At 41.9% G+C, this 21,648-nt stretch overlaps 1 protein-coding gene across 3 annotated transcripts in view; it reads right to left on the bottom strand.

Moving 5' to 3' along the window:
• LOC134066199 (coagulation factor XIII A chain-like) overlaps positions 1–19,157 on the bottom strand; it is a 70,904-nt gene extending 51,747 nt beyond the window's left edge. For all 3 annotated transcript variants that reach the window (XM_062521442.1, XM_062521445.1, XM_062521444.1), the window contains exon 1: positions 19,127–19,157. The gene's annotated coding sequence lies outside the window, so the exon portion shown is untranslated. The remainder of the gene's footprint in view (positions 1–19,126) is intronic.
• Between the last annotated feature and the right edge of the window lie 2,491 nt (positions 19,158–21,648).

Raw genomic sequence — 21,648 nt, 5'->3', positions numbered from 1 at the left:
TAGCCGCATTGTGTATGAGCTGCAGGACAGTATTATGCAAGTTAAAATAAACAAAACCATATTAATACCATATTAACTGCCTCTGTGTATTAACCTCATAGCTGAAATTTAGCAAAACCAATGTATAGACTGCATAGTTGGGAAATTATGATAATCTAGTGAGGATGATAATTGAGATGAGACTCCATCTGCCTACACACCGATGATTAGCACAAAAAGTAAGGACATTTCTGTTTGATAGATTATTTCCGGTAACAATGTTTTTTTTTTGCCTTACAATGCCTGTTCAGTTCCCTTTCAATACCTTTCAAGTGCCCCATTTGTTAGGAACATGCAGTTGGGAAAGGAGCAGCAGAGCTGAGTACAGTATGTGGGTGGCGCCCATGAAAATCTTCTCTGCCAATGCCAAACAGGTTATTCTGCCACTGTTTTGGTGGATTTCTTCCAAATGGCCCTATCACGAGTCACGACTTTGAACTGACGTCATTGGGGTGGGTTTCAGCCTGTGCGGTCACTGAAAAATCAACTGCGCTAAGGAAAAAGAGACGCAGACGCCCGCAATATTTTAAGGACATGTGACATGGTAACTCCCACCGTGACATCATGGTGGATTGGATGATTGAAGTTTGAAGAAACAAGACATATTGGCAATTTAACAATTTATTCATTTCACAAACAGGAGCCTCAGTAGCGTGAGGAAGAACCATACACAGCCCCAACAGCACCTCCTCCTCATGCTGGTCACCAGCCTGGCCAATCACTGCTGTGTGATGGCATTCCACTTTGCGGCCTGTCTTTGACTTCCCCGTTATATGGAACTTGGCCTTCAGTTGGGAGATGGTACAAGGGCTCACTCCAAATAGTGCTGCAACTTAGTGCACCAACTGAAATTGCCCTATCACAAGGGCCCTATCCAGATCAAACAAACACGGAATTCTGATTACTGACTGTAGCTGTAGTAGGGCCCATGCTCACAGGTGCTGCCAATCAGAAGCTCAAAACAAGTGTCAATAGCAGTAGCAGAATAACCTGTTTTTCATGGGCGCAACCCAGGGGGTCAGGATTAGACTGATTAGCAATTAGGAAGGCACTTCCTCATGGCCATTTTCCAGAAATACTTAATGTTCGGTGCCATTTCTCCTTATGCTGATTGGTGGCTGTTCCACTCTCAGCTCATGCACAAGCTTAGTGTGGGCACGAGCTGTCCTAGCTTACTTCTGTACCTTACGTCAATAAGTAACCTGGCACTTTATTGGCTAAGTAAAATGGCACCGGAAACAAACCCCTTGAAACGTCATGTTGAAGCCTGAAAAAATCGTTCAATTTTGGCAATTTTCACTAGCCTAGCATTCCCATTGAAATGAATGGGGGCAGGACTTGTTCACTTTCTCCAGTTCTTATAATAGGCTCGTTCACGATGAGCTGCGGCTGACTTAGGCTGGCTTCATATGTCAATGTGAGCTTGAGACTCTAGCCGGGAGGGGCGAATGTCAGACGCAGCTGGCCCTGGATGTGTGTGCCTGAAGTTACCTGGAAGTTACTCGCGGGAGACCTTGCGGGATTTTGTGTGCATTAAATAGCCTGCAGTAGGCTATAACTTCCATTCTTTCTCATTAAAATGAGCATGATGACTGACGAATTAAATTGATATGATGTGTTTAAATAAACCACTGTTGTCATACAGTTAACAGGCCTGCATTGTAGCACATTAATTAAATACCAAGTGTTTTCCTGTGTATCTATTTAACCTACAGCAGAAAATAGCAGAATATCCACACGTTTTCAGTAGGCTAGCCTACCGCTGTTCCAGAAATCACAAATAAGAAGGTATCCCTTCGATTTCTGTTCATTTTAGCACATTCTAACGTAAGGAGCAAAGATTCTAGAACAGAACAAGATGGATCACAGGGATAAGCTCCAGCGTCGTCCCAGACGCTGGCTACAGTGCTGTTCCTAATATATGGACTGATCCATCTTGGTCCGCTCTGGAGTCTTTGGTAAGGAGGCAGAACGAGACACCGGTCATACTCGTCATGGGGAGATTCCTTCCAAACGGCCCTATCACGACTTTGAACTGACGTCATTGGGGTGGGTTTCAGCCTGTGCAGTCGCTGAGAAATCAACTGCGCAAATTCTGGGCATCAGTGTTGTGCACGTTCACACTCTTCAGTAACTAGTTCAAAGTTCAGTTCACACACGTGCAAAGTGAACTGTTCACGTTTATAGTTCACCATTTTTATTTTTGAACTAGTTCAAATTCAGTTCATTTGAATGAAAATCTGTTTCTGATGGAATATAGGCTACAGCCACCTGTTGTTGTATGTCCGTAAATTGGCTTTATTTCGCTGGGCAGATACATTTCTTTTAGGTCTATGGCAGATACCGACGCCGAATAAATGCGGCCGCGCATTTATTAATAATTAATCATTTAAATGCGTCAGCTGTGCATGCCTGACAGCGGAAGAGTGTAGTTTTTACACCGGGAGTATGGAGGAGGCTGCCTGCTGCATTACCTGCAGCGATGGAACTGTTCAGTGACATACTGTAGGGCTCTTTGAACACGTTATGCATCCCTCTATCATCACTGACAAGTGCAGAATCTTTCCGCGATTGCATTCACATAGCAGCGGTTCTGTGTACAATGCATCATGCGTAACGTGATCATGGGTATGTAGCAAAGATTCTAGAGCGGAGCGCTCTATGATCTTTGGTATGTAGTAAGGTAGTGCAAAGCTGTAGTTTAGGAGTGGCGCCCGTGGGCAGTGAGTGTGACAACGACATACTGTTTCTAAATTGCCAGCAGATAGTGTCACTCGACTTCTCAAGACAAAATAAATTCCGTAACGTTTAATTGGACATCAACAGTGACATTCGTCGTTCATTTCACATAATCCGAGCGAATTCACGTTCAAATTCAGTATTTACAAATGTGTTGCGTTCAGTTCAGCGTTCACAGAAAAATGAACATGTTCTATGAACGCACCGATACAACAAAAGTATTGCAATACCCTGAAATTAAAAATGTCACAACACCTAATGTTAGCCTACTTTACAATACGTTTAAGAATGACTGTGTTCTTCTGAAGAGGCGGTGCGCGCAAGGCAGGTCTCCCCTAAAAGCTAGCCTGTGGCTGTGCGTCTTTCCCCCCCTCACACACACTGGTATGCGCAGAAGTGCGAGACATGCTGCTAGTTTAAGTGATGCTATTGTAACACACAAGTATAGGCTAATATCAAGTTGATTTGCTCACTTGCATCTCTCAAATGTGTGTGGCTAACCAATCTAGGCTATGGCATTTAGATCATTTAGGCTTACTATTGGGTTTAGCGTCATTATTTTCTCTCACGTATTTCTTAAAGTGACAGGCACTTAATTACACCTACTGTACACAACCACAACTGTTAAAAAAAAAATGTTTAGAAATGATTAGAAAAATTTGCATTAATGTGTGGAAGTAAATATATAATTTTAAGTAGAAATTCTATATCCGGATATATACTGTATCGTTATCGTGGTATAGAATTGCCTATATCGGGATATAACTTTTTGTCCATATCGCACAGCACTAGCATACACTGTGCGATTTTTGGCCCATTTTGCCACGATTTTTGAGTCGTGCGACTATTTTGGGGATCGGGCCGAATTTTGGCTCAGTCGTGCGTCTCGCATCGTGTAGTATACATGGGGTAACGAGAAGAGATTACTACCTCACGACCACCTCCCGATCGATCGGGAGAATATCAAACCTGTTTGAAATCCTGGTCGCCCCTCGTGAGTCTATCGCACTGTTGAAGCACTGTTACGAGCCGATTTACCTGAACCTGTCACACTACACATGCGCGAACACAGATACGAACAATAAAACAAACGTGTTACCATATTCTGCTTATTTTAAGTGACTTGGGCTTGATTTTGTGTGAAGTTGCCGGTTGCATGCAGCATACACGTAGCCTACACAGAGGGCATTTTGAACCTAGGCTATATGCAGCTGTGTCGACACACTAGGCTCCTCTATATGGGCTGCGTTTACACTGCCAGCTTGAAGTGACCCAAATCCGATTTTTTGCTCTCATGTGGCACGTATCCGATCTGTGCCACGACAGTGTAAACAGAAAAAAAACACATGAATTCCGATCTCCTCAGATCGGATACAGGCCCCTTTCGTATGTGGTTTTAAATCAGATATGGATCGGATTTGTGTGCATGTGTCTACAGTCTAAACAGACAAATCGGATATTCCAGTGCAATGCGTCCCACACGTCATTAATCTGTGACAATTTTGCGCCTGGTGACGTTAGGTTACAATTCCAAGTGGGCGCGCTGGCGGACTCGGAGCGTGTTAAAAGTTGCCCTATTTGATACTTTGATAGACTATTACGTTTCCGTAGACCATGTATTGACAATAAAACATTTGTAGCCTACCTAATTATCTACAATCGTAGGCCTATAGCCATCCAAATATGAATGGTCTACTGTAAATAGCCTACAACCCAGGCGCGTAGGAACCGCGGGGGTCGGGACACCCCCAATGTTGGACCCCCTCCCGAAAGAAAAACGCTGCAAAGTACAGATGTTGTTGATTACTTAGCTCAATTATATCCTCCTGAGTTACGGCCCCATAACTATAGCTATCGCTGCGCATCGGAGGTATTTTACATTGTGTTTTAAGAATGTTTCCCGAAACGAAGCCCGTCTCAATAATGCAGCATGGAGCACTTCCTCACCTTGAGTGTCTGAAAGCTAATGTAGGCTCCTCTCTCAGTCCAAATATTTAGTGTACGGCCTTCTTTCATTCTTTTCGAAATAGTTAAGAGGATAGCCTATTGTGGGTGAATACAGTAGTCTACGATAGCCTAAATATAGTCTTATGGCTGTCGCTTTTAAATGTAGGCTTATCACTTGCGAAATCGGACGTGGCACATAGCCTAATTATCTGGTTACCTGGATTTAGCAAGTCCATACACTTTATTCATCCTATTATAGGCTATACTTTTAAAATTAAATGTGTAACAATTTGCCCCTTATTATAATCTACACACTGTCACGACGCACATAAGGTTACGGGCGGATATGAGCAACCGAAGGCCTCGGTTGACTTAAGATAAACGGGCAGAATGCCTGTTTACAAACTACGTCAAACATGCAACAGTATCTAACAAATGAAAAAACACAAATGAAAGATGAATAGGCTACTCACTGTATTTTGTCACAAATTAAGCAATGAGTTCGTTCGTGGCCACCTAGCGCGCAACTTACGCGCTGAGGTGAAGGCCCGACAAATACTAATTAACACAAAGCTTCATAATGCACAAACAAACACCCCCTCAAAGTTCAGTGTCCATACGTCCAAACAATAAACATAAGAAGCCGACAGTCAAAAACGACAACGAGATCTCCCAGACACGAAAAACAATGTTTATCTCACAGTTTGAGTATCGTTCCAACACTGATGCGCAAGGCAATCTCAGCTTTCGTGTTCATTAGCTGTATTCCAATGAGAAAAATCCACAAGGAAATGGTCACGGCAATGCAGCATACAGGAATCTTCTAACCACGTTACTTTGTTGAGCTGGCTGCATACAGGTAACAATAGCCACAGCGCGCTCTCCCTGCGTCTCCATTTAAACTAAGGGCAAACCCATTCATTGTGCCCAAAACGCGCATCCATCTGTCAGCTGACATAAAATTTACTTAGATGGCATATGAAAAGTCAAGAAGAAGAAACATATTTTCATTTAAGCAACGTTTATGCAACCACGTAAAGGGAAGCATTGGGGGAGTCAGTTGTCCTACAGACTAGCTATGTGCGTTTTCAGGGAAGAAATGTGTTCTGAACAGCCTATGTGCAGATGTTCTTCCCAGTTCCAAATAGGTTAACAAAAAGACTGAAATACATATTTTCAAAGCGGCATCTTACAGAGGGCCATTAAAACTTCAGCAATAGGGTTTGTTTATCTCTTATGTGACTTATAATTCGCCCCCTTTATTTATTAATATAAAAAAATTGCGCGCGCAACGGAACTCATTCTTGTCCCCCCCAATGCTTAGGTCTACTACGTTCCTACGCGCCTGCCAACCAGAGATATTAAGCAAAAAAGTGCCAAATTCAAGCATCGCGATTTGTAGGCTATTAGCCTATTTTTTAAAACTGCAACTGCAGTTCTGTTTTTTAAACTTTGCTTCATGAAATTTGAATGTGTAGACTTCAATCACATGTCGTTCATTTCGTCAGTCCCTCGATCTGTTTCAAGTTAACATGAGTGCCATTTGATTTATATAGTCACAGCAAATGCAATTAAATGAAAATAAAAAACATGACCTAGACCTGTGCGGGTTAGTTGCATAGACAGTAAAAGAGTTAGCTGTAACACCCGTCACTGGCAAAATTAACTGATTTTATCGCGCATGTTGCGAGCAATTATGATTGCGAGTTATGGATTATTTTTATGTGCCGCGATCACACCCAATGAAAGTTAACACAGCAACTTCAAATATCAGTGTTGGACCAATTGCTTCAGACATGTAAGAAATAAGCAGTTCATCAACTATATTAACAGGTTTTATCAAGTCGATAGGACCAAAATAAGCCTATTTAAAGGTTATTGTGAGCTAGCTATAATACGGTTTGCCATGGCTAATCACTCATACAACTAGCTTTTAACAGTCATACATTTGGACCTTTTTTTGTTGATTATATATGAAAACAGATGTTCTTTGTTTAAGCCAGCAGTGTTTTGTGTTAAAATATGTTATAGGATTCACGATTTTAGCACTGTTACAACCATGACGCTATACTGTTACAACTGTAGCCTACCGCACTTTTTAATGGCTGCGTAGGTTGGAACAAAGGTACATGTCACTGTTAAGTTAAGTTATTAACAAACTGCAACATATTTGTTACATTCTGTTTCAACTTTCATGGAGTAGAGATGTATGACTCTGTTCTGGTCAAGTTTCACTGCTCTCAAGGCTATCGTCTTTGTGTAAAGCTAGTTTGAACTGAGAAAATAAAAAAGTGTTACGATTGTGCTGGTTCTCCCCTACAAGAAACTTTTAGCCCATGCGCATGCGGGCCACTTCAAGTGTCTGGCAAATGTAAACACACATGATCGGATTTGGGTCACTGGCGAAAGTAGATGTAAACATGCAATCAAAAAAATCGGATATGAGCACAAAATCGGAATTGAGCATATCCGATCTGCAGTCTAAACGCAGCCTATATGACCACCCCAGAAATGTAACAGGGGTTCGTGGAGGGGATGCTATAACTTTTTGGGGTTGTGTCATTAGGCGCGTTCAAGATGGCTGCGCAGCACAAAAACTGCGCAGCACAAGATGCACGTGGTTAAAAATCTGTCCACGATGGTCTAGATGGGTGTGTTTTCGACTCGGCAGTCGGTATCACATGGCCTCAACTTATCGCGGGAGCAAGGCGTGGCCAGGCAGCTGCTTCGCAGCGGAGCAGCAACTTTAGAGGTACTGCGGAGCGCAGCGGAGCCTAGACCCTGCCTTCATGACGTCAGGTCTTTGCCCTAATTGGCTTTTACATCCCTGACGTATGTGCAGGTGTTTAGATGCCTCCTCATATCCACAAGGGTCCGTGCGGGTCCGTGCCTTGTGATTCGTCACATGGTCAAGTCTAGACTACGGGAAGTAGAGAGTGTACAACTTCATAGCAGCGTTTGTATCCCCTCCCCTGCTGCCACCGGCAGCTCTCGCTGCTGCAAGAGGTCATTTGGAGTTGAACTTGAACACGCCTTTTATTACCTGCTGCTTTTTTCTCCTCGGGTGACCTGGCAACACTGAAAGCAATTAGACAACACGGAGCCGCATGACAGCACAGCTGATAAAGTTCCAGATAAAAGAGTTCGACGAGTTGGATATGGACGTACAGTGTGAGCAGTCAGATCGCATCCGACCATCGGATCGTTTAGTGTGAGAACAGGAATCGTGAGCTGCCCCTGCGAATTCACTCGTACAGTATGAGCAGCTGAATACTGCGATTGAAAAAATTGTATGCCCAGAGACGCAGACGCCCAAGGCAAACGCAGTCTCCCACGATATTTTAAGGACACGTGACATGATGTCACGGTGGTAACTCCCACCGCGTCTGCAAGAAGTCGGACATGATTTCTAACCAGTTTGCATTTCGTCTTTCCCAGTATGCATTGTGTTCAACCCAGCATGCATCACATCAAGTCAGATCTGCGCAAATTTTCGAGAAGACGAACGAGCCTAATAGGCTCGTTCACGATGAGCTGCGGCTGACTTAGGCTGGCTTCATACGTCAACGTGAGCTTGAGAGTCTTAGCGGGTGGGGCGAATATCTCACGCAGCTGGCCCCGGACAGTCCAGCTGAGCTGCCGTGTGCCTGACTTCACTCGCGGGAGGCCTCGCTGGAGACCTCGCGGGAGATATCGCGGGATTTTGTATTAAATATAGTATAACTTTATTTTTTACTCATTAAAATGAGCATGATGACTGACGGAAAAAAAATTATATGAAAATAAACCGCTGTTGTCATACAGTTAACAGGCCTGCATTAATTAAATATCAAGTGTTTTCCGTATTTAACCAACAGCATAAAATAGCAGAATATCTTCACGTTTTCAGTAGGCTAGCCTACCGCTGTTCCAGAAATCACAAATAAGAAGGTATCCCTTCGATTTCAGTTCATTTTAGCACATTCTAACGTAAGGAGCAAAGATTCTAGAACAGAGCAAGATGGATCACTGGGATAAGCTCCAGCGTCGTCCCTGTTCCTAATATATGGACTGATCCATCTTGGTCCGCTCTAGAGTCTTTTGTAAGGAGGCAGAACGACACACCTGTCATACTCGTCATGGGGAGATTCCTTCCAAACGGCCCTATCACGACTTGGAACTGACGTCATTGGGGTGGGTTTCAGCCTGTGCAGTCGCTGAAAAGTCAACTGCGCCAGACTGCGCCAAGGAAAGGCTGACGCAGACGTCCGCGATATTTTAAGGACATGTGACATGATGTCACGGTGGTAACTCCCACCGGCGTCTGCAAGAAGTCGGACATGATTTCTAACCAGTTTGCATTTCGTCTGTCCCAGTGTGCACTGTGTTTAACCCAGCATGCATCACATCAAGTCAGATCTGCGCAGATTTTCGAGAAGTCAAGTGTTTTCCGTGTGTATATATTTAACCAACAGCATAAAATAGCAGAGTATCCTCACGTTTTCAGTAGGCTAGCCTACCGCTGTTCCAGAAATCACAAATAAGAAGGTATCCGTTCGATTTCTGTTCATTTTAGCAGATTCTAGAACAGAGCAAGATGGAGCACAGGGATAAGCTCCAGCGTCATCCCAGACGCTGGTTTTAGTGCAGTTGAACTGATCCGTCTTGGTCCGCTCTAGAGTCTTGGGTAAGGAGGCAGAACGAGACACCCATCATACTCGTCATGGGGAGATTCTTCCAAACGGCCCTATCACAACTTTGAACTGACGTCATTGGGGTGGGTTTTAGCCAGCGCAGTTGCTTAAAGGGATAGTTCGGATTTTAAGACACAAAGTTATATGGGTTCCCTGTCAGCAACGTTGTGCATCAGCACTGACTTACCCCCCGACAGCGTCCTGTGAGCCGAGATCCAGCCGGTTTTTGATCGTTTTTGATGCCGGACTATTTTCTTCAGCAAGTTTCTGGGGTCACGAAAGTAAAGTGTTTTTCTTCTCAAAACCATATGCGTTCAACAGAGTGATATATTTGCACCACAAAAACGTTGTCCAGCTGTCAGTAGCGCGCAGTGATAGGAATCGCGAAAAATAAGTAAGTGATAACGAGGTTTGAATTTTTCCTGGACAACGTTTTTGTGGTGCAAATATATCACTCTTTTGAACGCATATGGTTTTGAGAAGAAAAACACTTTACTTTCGTGACCCCAGAAACTTGCCGGACTACTTTCTTCAGCATCAAAAACCGGCTGGATCTCGGCTCACAGGACGCTGTTGCGGGGTAAGTCAGTGCTGATGCACAACGTTGCTGACGGGGAACCCATATAACTTCGTGTCTTAAAACCCGAACTATCCCTTTAAAAAAAAGACTGTCTCTATGTGCTTCTCTATTAGAGGTAAAGCCAAATGCACCATTAAAATAGGCCAAGAGGCTATAGAGGAAGTCGATGAATTTACATTTTTAGGTATTATTTTAGACTCACAACTTAATTTCAAAAAACACATCAAGAAACTCTGCAAGACCGTTCGGACTAACCTGAATTGCTTCAGAATAATAAGACATCATATCCCGGTCAAGGCAGCTCTGTTGTTTTTTCATGCAATGATACTCTCTCACTTATCATACTGTATTACTGTATGGGGCCAAGCCTCCCAGACAACCGTCAAACCAGTCACATCATTATACAAACAGGCACTGAAAATAATGGACCAGAAACCAGTAACATCACATCACTGTTTCATTTTACAAAAATATAAGTTATTAAGTTTTGACAGTTTTATTAAGTTTTCTTTTCTAAAATTAATTTTCAAATGCGCAAACAATTTAGCGCCCTCTGTACTCTGTCCATTTGTCACAAAATCAAATGCAAGGAGCGTGGCCACAAGGGGAGCAGTGGGTGGTAACTGCACAGTAGAGGGGCGCAAAACCTCATTTGGCCAGTCATGTTTCTCAGTAATAGGAACCCGCTTTTGGAACGACTTACCAATAGAACTAAAAACACAAACTGAACTGAAAACATTTAGCAGTAAGGTAAAACACTGGCTGAAAGTAAATCAGGGTTGCAGCCACTAGGACACGCATGCACACACACACACACGCACACTCTATTGTCTATGTTTTACTGTACTGTCTGTTGATGCCTGGCTGCTCGCATTGGTGAGAGTTTGCAGGCGGTTAGGTATCTGGGGACTGTGTCTTATGTGATGTGATGTTTTGCTGTCTGGGGTGTGTGTGTGCGTGTGTGTGTGTGTGTGTGTGTGTTTGTGTGTGTGTGTGTGTGTGTGTGTGTGTGTGTGACTGGCTGTTCGCATTGGTGAGAGTTTGCGGGCGGCTAGGTATATCTGGGGGTTGTATTGTATGTGATTTGCTGTCTGTGTTAGTGTATTGGGGTATGTTGTGACTGTCTGTCCATATAAGTGAGAGTATGTGGGCAGCTGGGTGTCTGGGGGTTATGTTATGTGACTTACTGGTTGTGATGCTCCTTTGTATGTTGTGGTTATTCTGTTGTGTATGGTCAGGGTATGAACACTAAAATTACCTTGATCTTTTGTTGGTCTATATATGTATAGAGAGGTGTTTGCACACATATACTACACTTTTTAGATTACTTTTAGACTACAACATGTTTTTTAGAAAGGTCTGACCAGGGACTGGGGTTGCAAATTAGCCAACTGGCTAGAAACCTTTTATGTAACACATCTACAGACATTGTTATGGCATTGACTGTGATAGCTATGTATGTAATAATGTGCGCTGCATTGTCCCTGACAAATAAACAAATAAATAAAAAATAAAAAAAAAACCAACTGCGCTGGCTGAGCTAAAGCCTACCTTACATTGCCAGACTTTGCAAAGATTTGGAAGAGATTTTTGAAAGACTACAGTCTCAGACCCTCTCACATCTAAAGACAATTCATTGAGTTTTTAGTCACAGACTAGTCACAGGCCAGTCTCAGATTAGGATTTTGCAAAGACTGTGGTCACTATTTACAAGACTGCTGCTAGATTCCTTCAAATTATTTCCATTGTGCACTAGGCTATACGTCATCATCAACAGGAACTCACATGATAGGCTACTCATATCAAAGTAATTTTTTCGCGTTTCTGCAGCATTGTTTGATAGTGTGACATCACTAAAAGATATAGAGTTGTTCTGTCACGTAGAATAGCCGACTAATAAATTATAAGAAATGAAATAACAAATAATCATACAGCCTACAGCTGTCGCCTATTTTGCCCCTTCCGTTTTCGTGTTCGTCGACCAAGGTCACTATTGGTTTTTAATGTTCACGTCACTATTTGCATGAGCCACGACTGAAAAGCCTTACGATAATATCAAACATGTTTGATATTGTCGTAACGGCAAAACTAGAAAAAGACTGACTCCGACAGACTTAAAACCTCTAAGATTGGCACCTTACACTAAACGATTTAGATGACGGGAGCGCGCCGAGATTCTAGTACAACTGGCAAGATTTCCGCCCGATTTTGGAAAAGTAGTCGGCGACTGTTAAAACAGACCAAAATCGTGCAATGTAAGCCAGCCTTTAGACGCAGTCTCCCGAGATCTTGTAAGGACATGTGACATGATGTCACGGTGGTAACCAGTGTTGGTCAAGTTACTTGGAAAAAGTAATTAGTTACTGATTACTTGTCCAAGAAAGTAATCCCGTTACTTTACTGATTACTTTTTCCCAAAAGTAATTAGTTACTTTACAATTACTTTACTTAGTTACTTTTCAAAAACACACTAAGGCTACACAACCTGAATATGCTATAAAGCAATACACCTTTCAGCCTAATTTTATTCTTTTTGCATATTCCATCATATAAAATAGAATCAAATGCAGTGTTGTGCATAAACGAGTTCTGTGAACTATGAACTGCATGCAACACATTTGTAAATAAAGAACGTGAATTCGTTCAGATTATGTGAGAGCGTCACTGCTGAGATTCAATTAAACGTTGCGCAGTTAACCTGCATGTCACGCTCCAATCTTTCATCGATGCTGCGGATGTAACAGAATACATGCTGCATTGTTGCAACAATATTCGGAACGGGTGCGCTGTCGTTGGTAAAATAAAAACAGTAAGTCCTGTGACAGCGGCCGCATTCTGCGCCACCCCTCACTCAAACATACATAGATTCTGTAGCCTATAATTAACCGAAGAGTCGGACCTCCGTCTGGCAAACCTCATAGGCTACCGCAGGGGTTATGTCTGAAAGCGACTACAGAGAACGCAGATGATACAGGCTCTATTATTTACGGACATTTTGCTCATTGTCTCGCAAAGACTCCGACGGTACAAACTTAATTATGTCCACCGAAAACAAGTTCGAACGTCAACGACCCCAATTTCGAATTTGAAAAGACATTTGAGTTGAAGCATCAGTCCAGAGTGAAAGCATAAGTCATCGAATGAAATGAAAGTAGAAAGAACAATAAAAGTGAAGTTAAGCAAAAGAAGTAAAAGAAGCAAAAGAAGTCCAAGTCCTGAACTATGGGAAAAGTTTAGGAAAACCCCAACTCACGTAGGCTATTTAATGCAGCATGGTCATGCTCTCTCCCGCACTCTGTTGTCTCGTCTGTTGTTTACATCTCTCGCAATGCGTTGGACATTATACTGATTGTCACCAGACAGTCTCACAAAGCAATTAAAATCGCAGTTTAGTAACGCAGCCTAAAGTAATGGTAATCTAATTACTGATTTTGCCATTGTAATCCCTTACTTTACTCGTTACTTGAAAAAAGTAATTGGATTACAGTAACGCGTTACTTCTAACGCGTTACTGCCCATCACTGGTGGTAACTCCCACCGCGACTGCAAGAAGTCGGACATGATTTCTAACCAGTTTGCATTTCGTCTGTCCCAGTATGCACTGTGTTTAACCCAGCATGCATCACATCAAGTCAGATCTGCGCAGATTTTCGTCAAGTCAAACGCACCTAATACCTCCATGGGCGCAACCCACATACTCAGTGCTGCTGCTCCTCCCACAAATGCATGTTCCTTACAAATGGGGCACCATTTGAAAGGAACTAAACAGACTTTCCAACGGTTCAACATGTATTGCTAAAAAGTGTTACCACAGAGAAATAATCTACCAAACACAGATGTCCTTACTTTTTGTGCTAAATATATTTATGATAAATTGGTTAAAATTCAGCTATTCTGAATTAAAACGAGTGTGGAATCACAGCCAGCATTAAAATAATAATACAGTAAAATTATATAGGGTACATTGAAGTAGTGATACAGTAAATTGTAGTAAATTGTAGCACAAATTAAATCATAAAGGTATATAGGGGCATGTATTAAGCAAACACTTGGCCATTAACTTTTTTCATTCATACCATCTCTGTATGATGCCTTACAATATTTAGCCTTAATTTACAAGAAGTTTGTCTTTAAACACAATTTAACACAATGAACACATAACTCCTCCATATCATCATGTAACTCACTATAGTCTGCATCCTGTTCAATGTGTATGGCTGTTAGTATAGGTTAAAGGGATAATCCGGAGTGAAATGCACTTTAGATCAATTTTTCGGACTATTGGGAGTACATACGTTGAGTTGACACCAAAATCATGTCATTCGGATGTATTTTGAGAAAGTTCGAGTTCACCGTTTTTAGCCAAAACTCGTTAGCCTGGAAGTGACCGGGGCAAGTCCTTTCACCGCTACAAAACTCTATTTTTATACCTCTTCTACTGTTCCAACCAACACTACACTTACGTGATAGTGAGTAGAGGGTCCCTAAAGCCAAACCGAAGTATCCCCACGTCTTCATGTGGTCGGATAGAGAGTCCAGAATAAATTTAATCGAGTCCGTACCTTTCCGGAAATGTCGCAGCTGCAGCTAGCAACGCGTTAACAACATTTTAAGAACATTTCCGGTAAGGTACGGACTCGATTAAACTCATTCTGGACTCTCTATCTGACCACTAAAGACGTGGGGATACTTCGGTTTGCCTTTAGGGACCCTCTACTCACTACCACGTAACCCCGCGTACACACTGTCTCCGTCCGTCAACGGATCTAGGAGGTTGGATCTGCCGTATGTGTATTTGCATACACGCGATCCGATTGGCTGACGGATCCGTCGCTGCCTGAAAAGTTGAACATTTCTCAACTTTCTTGACGGAGGCAACGGAGCTGAAGCGACGGACGGACCCACAATGCATTTCGAGTCCGCCCCATGCAAAGTGAATGAGATCCGTTGACGGACGGAGACAGTGTGAATGCGGGGTAAGTGTAGTGTTGGTTGGAACAGTAGAAGAGGTATAAAAATAGCGTTTTGTAGCGGCGAAAGGACTTGCCCCGGTCACTTCCAGGCTAACGAGTTTTGGCTAAAAACGGTGAACTCGAACATTCTCAAAATACATCCGAATGACATGATTTTGGTGTCAACTCAACGTATGTACTCCCAATAGTCTGAAAAATTGATCTAAAGTGCATTTCACTCCGGATTATCCCTTTAAATCACCCTTAACAGGTTCTATGCAACACTTGCATTAATCTGGACAACACTGCAACACTGCACCCCATAACTTCACATTTCTGAAAAAGGCTTTCAAAATGGGCGAGACGTTCTGAAATTTGGAAGGGCGTGCAGCACTGCTGCAGCCAATCAACCATGGTGATTTCGTGTCAATCTGGTAATGAGTGCTACAGACCATGGAGGTATAATAAGAACTGGAGAAAGTGAACAAGTCCCGCCCCCATTCATTTCAATGGGAATGCTAGGCTAGTGAAAATTGCCAAAATTGAACGATTTTTTCAGGCTTCAACATGGCGTTTCAAGGGGCTTGTTTCCGGTGCCGTTTTACTTAGCCAATAAGGTATAGCTTTAGGGACCCTCTACTCACTACCACGTAAGTGTAGTGTTGTTTGGAACAGTAGAAGAGGTGTAAAAATAGCGTTTTGTAGCGGCGAAAGGACATGCCCGGGTCACTTCCAGGCTAACGAGTTTTGGCTAAAAACGGTGAACTCGAACTTTCTCAAAATACATCCGAATGACATGATTTTGGTGTCAACTCAACGTATGTACTCCCAATAGTCCGAAAAATTGATCTAAAGTGCATTTCACTCCGGATTATCCCTGTAAAGCAACACCATGGAAGTTTTGCTCTCGGGGTCCCCCTACAGTTGGGAAATGGTAATTTCTTCTACTTATGTCGTAAAATCTGTCACGGTTACACCAGAAGCAAGTTAGACATAGCGTAGGCTAGACATATTGAGCCTGCACATTAAATATTAAATTATGTGGATCAACGATACCAGTTATAATTTGTAAAACTAGGCTTTCAGCTCAGGTCTGTGCACGTTCTCGGTATTGGGATAATGTTGGTCATTGTTGGTCAATTACTTATTTAAAAAAAACGATTACGATATTTTTGAGCAATAGCGTAGCCTAATCTAGGGTGGTCATTTCTAGTGTCTCTATAACAAAAAAATTTTAAAAAATAATCGATGGTCACCAGATATTGTATGCTATGGTATTCACGTCCATAGTGGCATATATTTGCACGCCCAAAATGTTTGGAGAGGCAGAGCTCTTGTAATATGATGACAGAATCTTATACGTGATTTTGTTTTTCAAGATAATTGTTTGGTCACTAGTAGATTTACACGTTGAGCTATAACTAGTAGCGCACATAACCAGCTCCCGAGCGGTTTGGTTGGCAGCATGGTGATAGAGCTAGGATACACGTGCATTTGCTGACAAGCCAAATTCTGCAGGAGGAGTTCTCACGTCTTGGGCAAACTCGGACTGTCTGCGTTGCGTATGAAATGTATATTCCAGGTAGCCTACAGTAGCCTATAGCAGTTGTTCTCAAACTTTTCACAAAAATTGACTCTCCAAGTACCACCATTATGACCAGCATCAAAGTACAGTAGCGAAAACAATTTTTTATATATAGTTTTACATTGTTGATACTGTTTTTGCATTTTCAAGAAAGATAAAAACTAGTTTAAATTTTGAAAAAAATCATTATGTAGGCTATATTTTATATAATTTGATGTGATTATTTTGTCTTCATGAAATAAAACATCTTGGAGACTCCCAGAGTACCACAACAGAGAGTCCGCGTACCACCAGTGGTACCCGTACCACAGTTTTAGAACCACTAGCCTATAGCATACATTTCAGCATATCATCATATGAATATAATTTCATGGGTTTTATTTTTCTTCAAACGCCAAAAGATTGCGTAGCTCATGTTTATAAGGTAGCGTCATTATACTTAGGCTACAGAATGAATATAATTACATTGTTTGTAGGCCTATTGTAATGGCATAGGCTCCGCTATATGGTCAATATTATAATATCTGGAAAGTAGGAAAGTCAATTTGCATTATAGCCTGTGGCAATACACTTTCACCAGAAAAGTAAATAAACAAAAATGACTCAGTCATTAGGCAGTTAGCCTAAAATATTATTTCTGTCTAATCGTGATTTACTTTCAAGAATGTTAGCCCCTACCAAACGTGTAGGCCTACACCCCGTTTAGATAGCCTAACGGTGCATTCAGACCAAGAGCGACTTGAGCTTCCAAAATCGCTCTGGAAGCCCGGTCAAGGACGCCGTGGGAAGCTTGGATGCTTTGGCCGCTCTGACGTAGTAGCAATCTATGTTCGTTGCTGGTCGTTTGGTCGCTGAACCGCGTCATAGCTCATTACCATAAAGTTGAGCCACTTTCAACTTTCTCTAGTCGCTCAAGACGCCCAAAACGCGACGCCGACGGATTGGTCGCTGCTGGCAGCTGAGAGAAGCCGGCTTCCATTGAAAATGAATGACTTCCGGAATCTTTGGAAGCTCAAGTCGCCCGCGGTGTGAACGCACAGTTAGGCTACTGACTGTTTTTTGTCCTAATATAAAAGGGGCTTCGTCATAAATCGCTTCATCAACATCAGGCTGTAGCCTAGCCTAGAAATCTAGACGCCCCTAGCGGCAGCAAATGTAATTTGGCTGGCGGGGCAGTCTAGGCACGATCCATAGAGCTTAGGAGCTGAGAGCTGGGAAATCAAGCGATCCAATCACAGCGTGTATAAAGTCGGTGGGCGGGCTTAACATAATGGTGACTGACATGCGACCAGAAGTTGCGACGGTAACGCATCCTGCTATTTCAAAACAAGAAGATGATTCGTTTAGCGTTATCCTATTGCGGGGAGGGAATTTGAAAGACAACTGTTTATCCCACCCCTCCGATTGAGCCCTGACTATACGGTGAGTTCCCAGACCCTACATCTTGATGTGGGTCTGGCTCGTCAGGCTAGCTGTAGCCTACAATGTTTACACTTGTATCATAACACTTTCGGTTTCGTTGCTGCTTCGGCCATCAACTGTCTATTCAACATACACGCGCTATGCATACACACTATGGGCTCGCACTGAATTTGAGGAAGTGGTGGGGGAAGTGTAGCCTATGCTGTAAAGCAGTCGAATTTTGTAGCTCTTTTTGGGCATGGATTCACACCATAGACTAGCCTGACGAGCCAGACCCACATCAAGATGTAGGGTCTGGACACTCACCGTAGACAGGGCTCAATCGGAGGGGTGGGATAAACACTTGTCTTTCAAATTCCCTCCCCGCAATAGGATAACGCTAAACGAATCATCTTCTTGTTTTCAAATAACAGGATGCGTTACCGTCGCAACTTCTGGTCGCATGTCAGTCACCATTATGTTAAGCCCACCCACCGACTCTATACACGCTGTGATTGGCCCGCTGGTTTTTCGAGTTCTCAGCTCCCTGGCTCTATGGATCATGCCTAGACTGCCCCGCCAGCCAAATTACATTTGCTGCCGCTAGGGGTGTCTAGATTTCTAGGCTAACCATAGACCTAAATTCACACCCAAAATCCAAAGTTCCGTAGTGCCAGCGATACAGACACCGTCAGGCTATGGCAGACGTGTCATTTAACCGATTGTAAATCAATGTACCATCACAAGGGTCTTGGAAATATATTATGAAGGTTAAAAAACTCCATGGTGTTGCTTTAAGATTTTCATTTTGGAAGATTGCCATCCGTTAGTGGGTTTACAGGTCTCCTATAGGCTCTGCCAAGTTATGATTAATGCTGAAAGCTCTAGTATAGGTGATACAGGTTTATAGAAATCTACAAGGAAATCTAGCAAACATGAATAAAAGCACATCTGATTACTACTGCCTACTATCATGAGCTGTGATGCAAGTACGATGCAACAATTACCCACAGAGATTTTCCCTAGACTGTATACAGAACACTGAAACTATAGATTGTTTGGGTTGAATTCTAGAAGGAACTTTCACTCCTCAACAGGTTAAATAACATTCAATCAATAAAAAGTAAGAACAAGCAAGGTTTCTAAATTTCTTGTTCAATTATATACAGACAAAAAAAGAGAACATATTAGGATGGTGTGAATCGCTTACCTTGAATACTGTGAAGATTCTGCGTTGAGCCAGTGGAAGATTAAAGACAAACAGAAACTATATGCTTTTATAAAGCCTATAAATCTCCTATCCCCACCCACATCACTCAGAGTGACCTGACCCAACAGGAGGGTCACTATGATTTGACTTTCAAGGGAATTAAGGAAACTGCTGATCAAGCATTGCAGAAGTGAGCAATACTGATAAAAAAAAATATTGAAAGATAAATGTATTTCAAATTAGATGAAGTCTGTTCATTCAATGGATCTAAATAAAATGATTAGAATGGATGACAACATGTTTTAAGACTTTTGAGTGACTTAGCCTACTATTTCCCTATTTCTGTCCCTTGGATCATAAAGGCTATTTACAGACAGATCATTGTAGTACTTCCTTACTGGTGAGATGACATGACATTTTTGATTCAGTTACATTAACTGTTTCCCCGTTATCCATGTCCATGATAAGTTTTGCCATCAGGGGTCTTCAGCCACTGTTCTATATTGGCCCCCTGGTGGTAAATGAAGGCATCGCATGTGGTCCCTGATCATTCAATAATGTTGTTTACCTTTTTTTTTTTTTTAAAAAAAAAAAGAAAGAAAAAAACATTTTCTTGTAGGCCTACTAATTGTTTTTGAATGACCAAATTCACACAAATGTATAAGACTTAAAAAGCTTGTGCCAGAAAGCAGAAAGTTAATTGATAAACTGCAGCTTTTCATCTCCAACAGTGTGAATCATAAAGGTCACCTTGTCACCTGTTTTTTTCTGTAGGCCTAACCAGGCAGGCCCAAGATGTGGGACCCTCTCCAAGTTTATAATGATTGAGTCACTATAATCAATAACAAGTTAAACAGGGAAGTTCTAAAATAATGCATTCTAAGACCGAAGGGTTGTTCTTTGTTTATGACATTATTTTTGGTAAATTCCAGGGTCATCATGACATGCAAATATATGCTGACCTATGATATGGCATAGTTACATTTACTACAGATGTAAATAAAGATTAACCTTGCTCATCGATTTATTTCTTTGATTTTCCTAAAAGATGAGGATGACATTAGACAAAAAAATGTCAAGATCACACATCAGCCAATAGTTATGACTCAAGTAATAGCCTAGACATTATTTGGCATCTTTTATAAACACTTAAAATATCGTTTTCGTTATCATCTCACTATCAGCTCACTTTCAACTATCACTCAACCAATCTGCAATGTTAATTGTGAAAGTTGTAATAGTTTAATGTTGTCTTTCACTAACCCACAGTCATTATTCACTTTTCACATGTCCCATCCCTCTTAGTGAGCCTATTGTTGCTGCTATGTATGTCAAACTTTTCATGTTTTTTCATTGGTAACAACGTTCAAAGCAGCTAAATGCCATGCGGTGCTAGAGGAAGAAGTCAAAGCTGTATTTTTTTTTAATAATTTTATTTTAAAAGGTTTTCTGCATAACAGTCACAGACAGACATAAACCAACAAGACAGTACACAACAATACATAACAAAACAATAACTGCCAGTTCATATAAAAGATACCAGCATGTATCTATAATCCAGCCCAAGAACTGAAAAAAATGTCCACAGGTTCTGATGGAGTAAGGGTTCCATGGTATTGGGAAGAAGTGAGGTCAAGGAAGTCCAAAGTCAAGGTCAGAGTCCCAGCACTTGAATGATGACTTGAGATGAAAACAATTCACATAATGGAAGAAGGAAAATAATACATAATAATATTAGACTTCCTCCTGAGATTCCTGTTGTCTCTTAATCAGTAAAAGGCCCCCAGATCTTACAAAACCTGCGCTGGGTGTTTGACAGAGTGTAACGCAACTCCAGGTATAAACAGGATACCATATCATTCAACCACAACTTACATGTAAAACAGGGAGGGTACACAGATTTCCATTCCCTTAAGATAACCCTCTTTGCTAAGACCATACCAAACATGAGGGCTTGCTGTAAATCTATATAGAGAGTTAGTGAATAAGGGTATTGTATAGAGGCCATCAGGTCTCAATGGAGTTTTATATAATATATAAATATTATGACACTATACAGGTTAAAGATTTCACCCCAAAAGGCTGTGAGCTTGGGACATGCCCAAAAAAGATGACCCAGGGTCCCATAGCCTTACATTTATCACAGGTGGCAGAGACAGAAGGGAAAATCCTATTCAGTTTGGTTTTTGAAAAATGCAGACGATGGATAACTTTAAACTGAATAAGCTGAAGTCGTGCACTGATAGAACATGCTTTGATTCTCTCTAATGCCATTGACCAGAGCCCATCATCAATCTCCTCTCCTGTGTCCTTAACCCATGCTTCTTTAATGTGAAGAGAGGAGGTAGCCAATGGAAAAAGGGCAACAAACTGTGAAATCAAACCTTTGGATGTGGGTTCACGTGTAAGAAGTCGATAAAACTCGTGTTGTGCGGGTACAGATTCCTTTACAAAGCTTCTAATTTGGAGATAACGGATAAAACTAGATGTACCGCAAAGCGATACACAATATGACCGCCGCT

This window comes from Sardina pilchardus, chromosome 19, assembly GCF_963854185.1.
Source record: "Sardina pilchardus chromosome 19, fSarPil1.1, whole genome shotgun sequence".
Classification (NCBI taxonomy): Eukaryota; Metazoa; Chordata; class Actinopteri; order Clupeiformes; family Clupeidae; genus Sardina; species Sardina pilchardus.
Note: the sequence above shows the minus strand (reverse complement) of the source record. Positions and strands in the feature narration are given on the sequence as shown.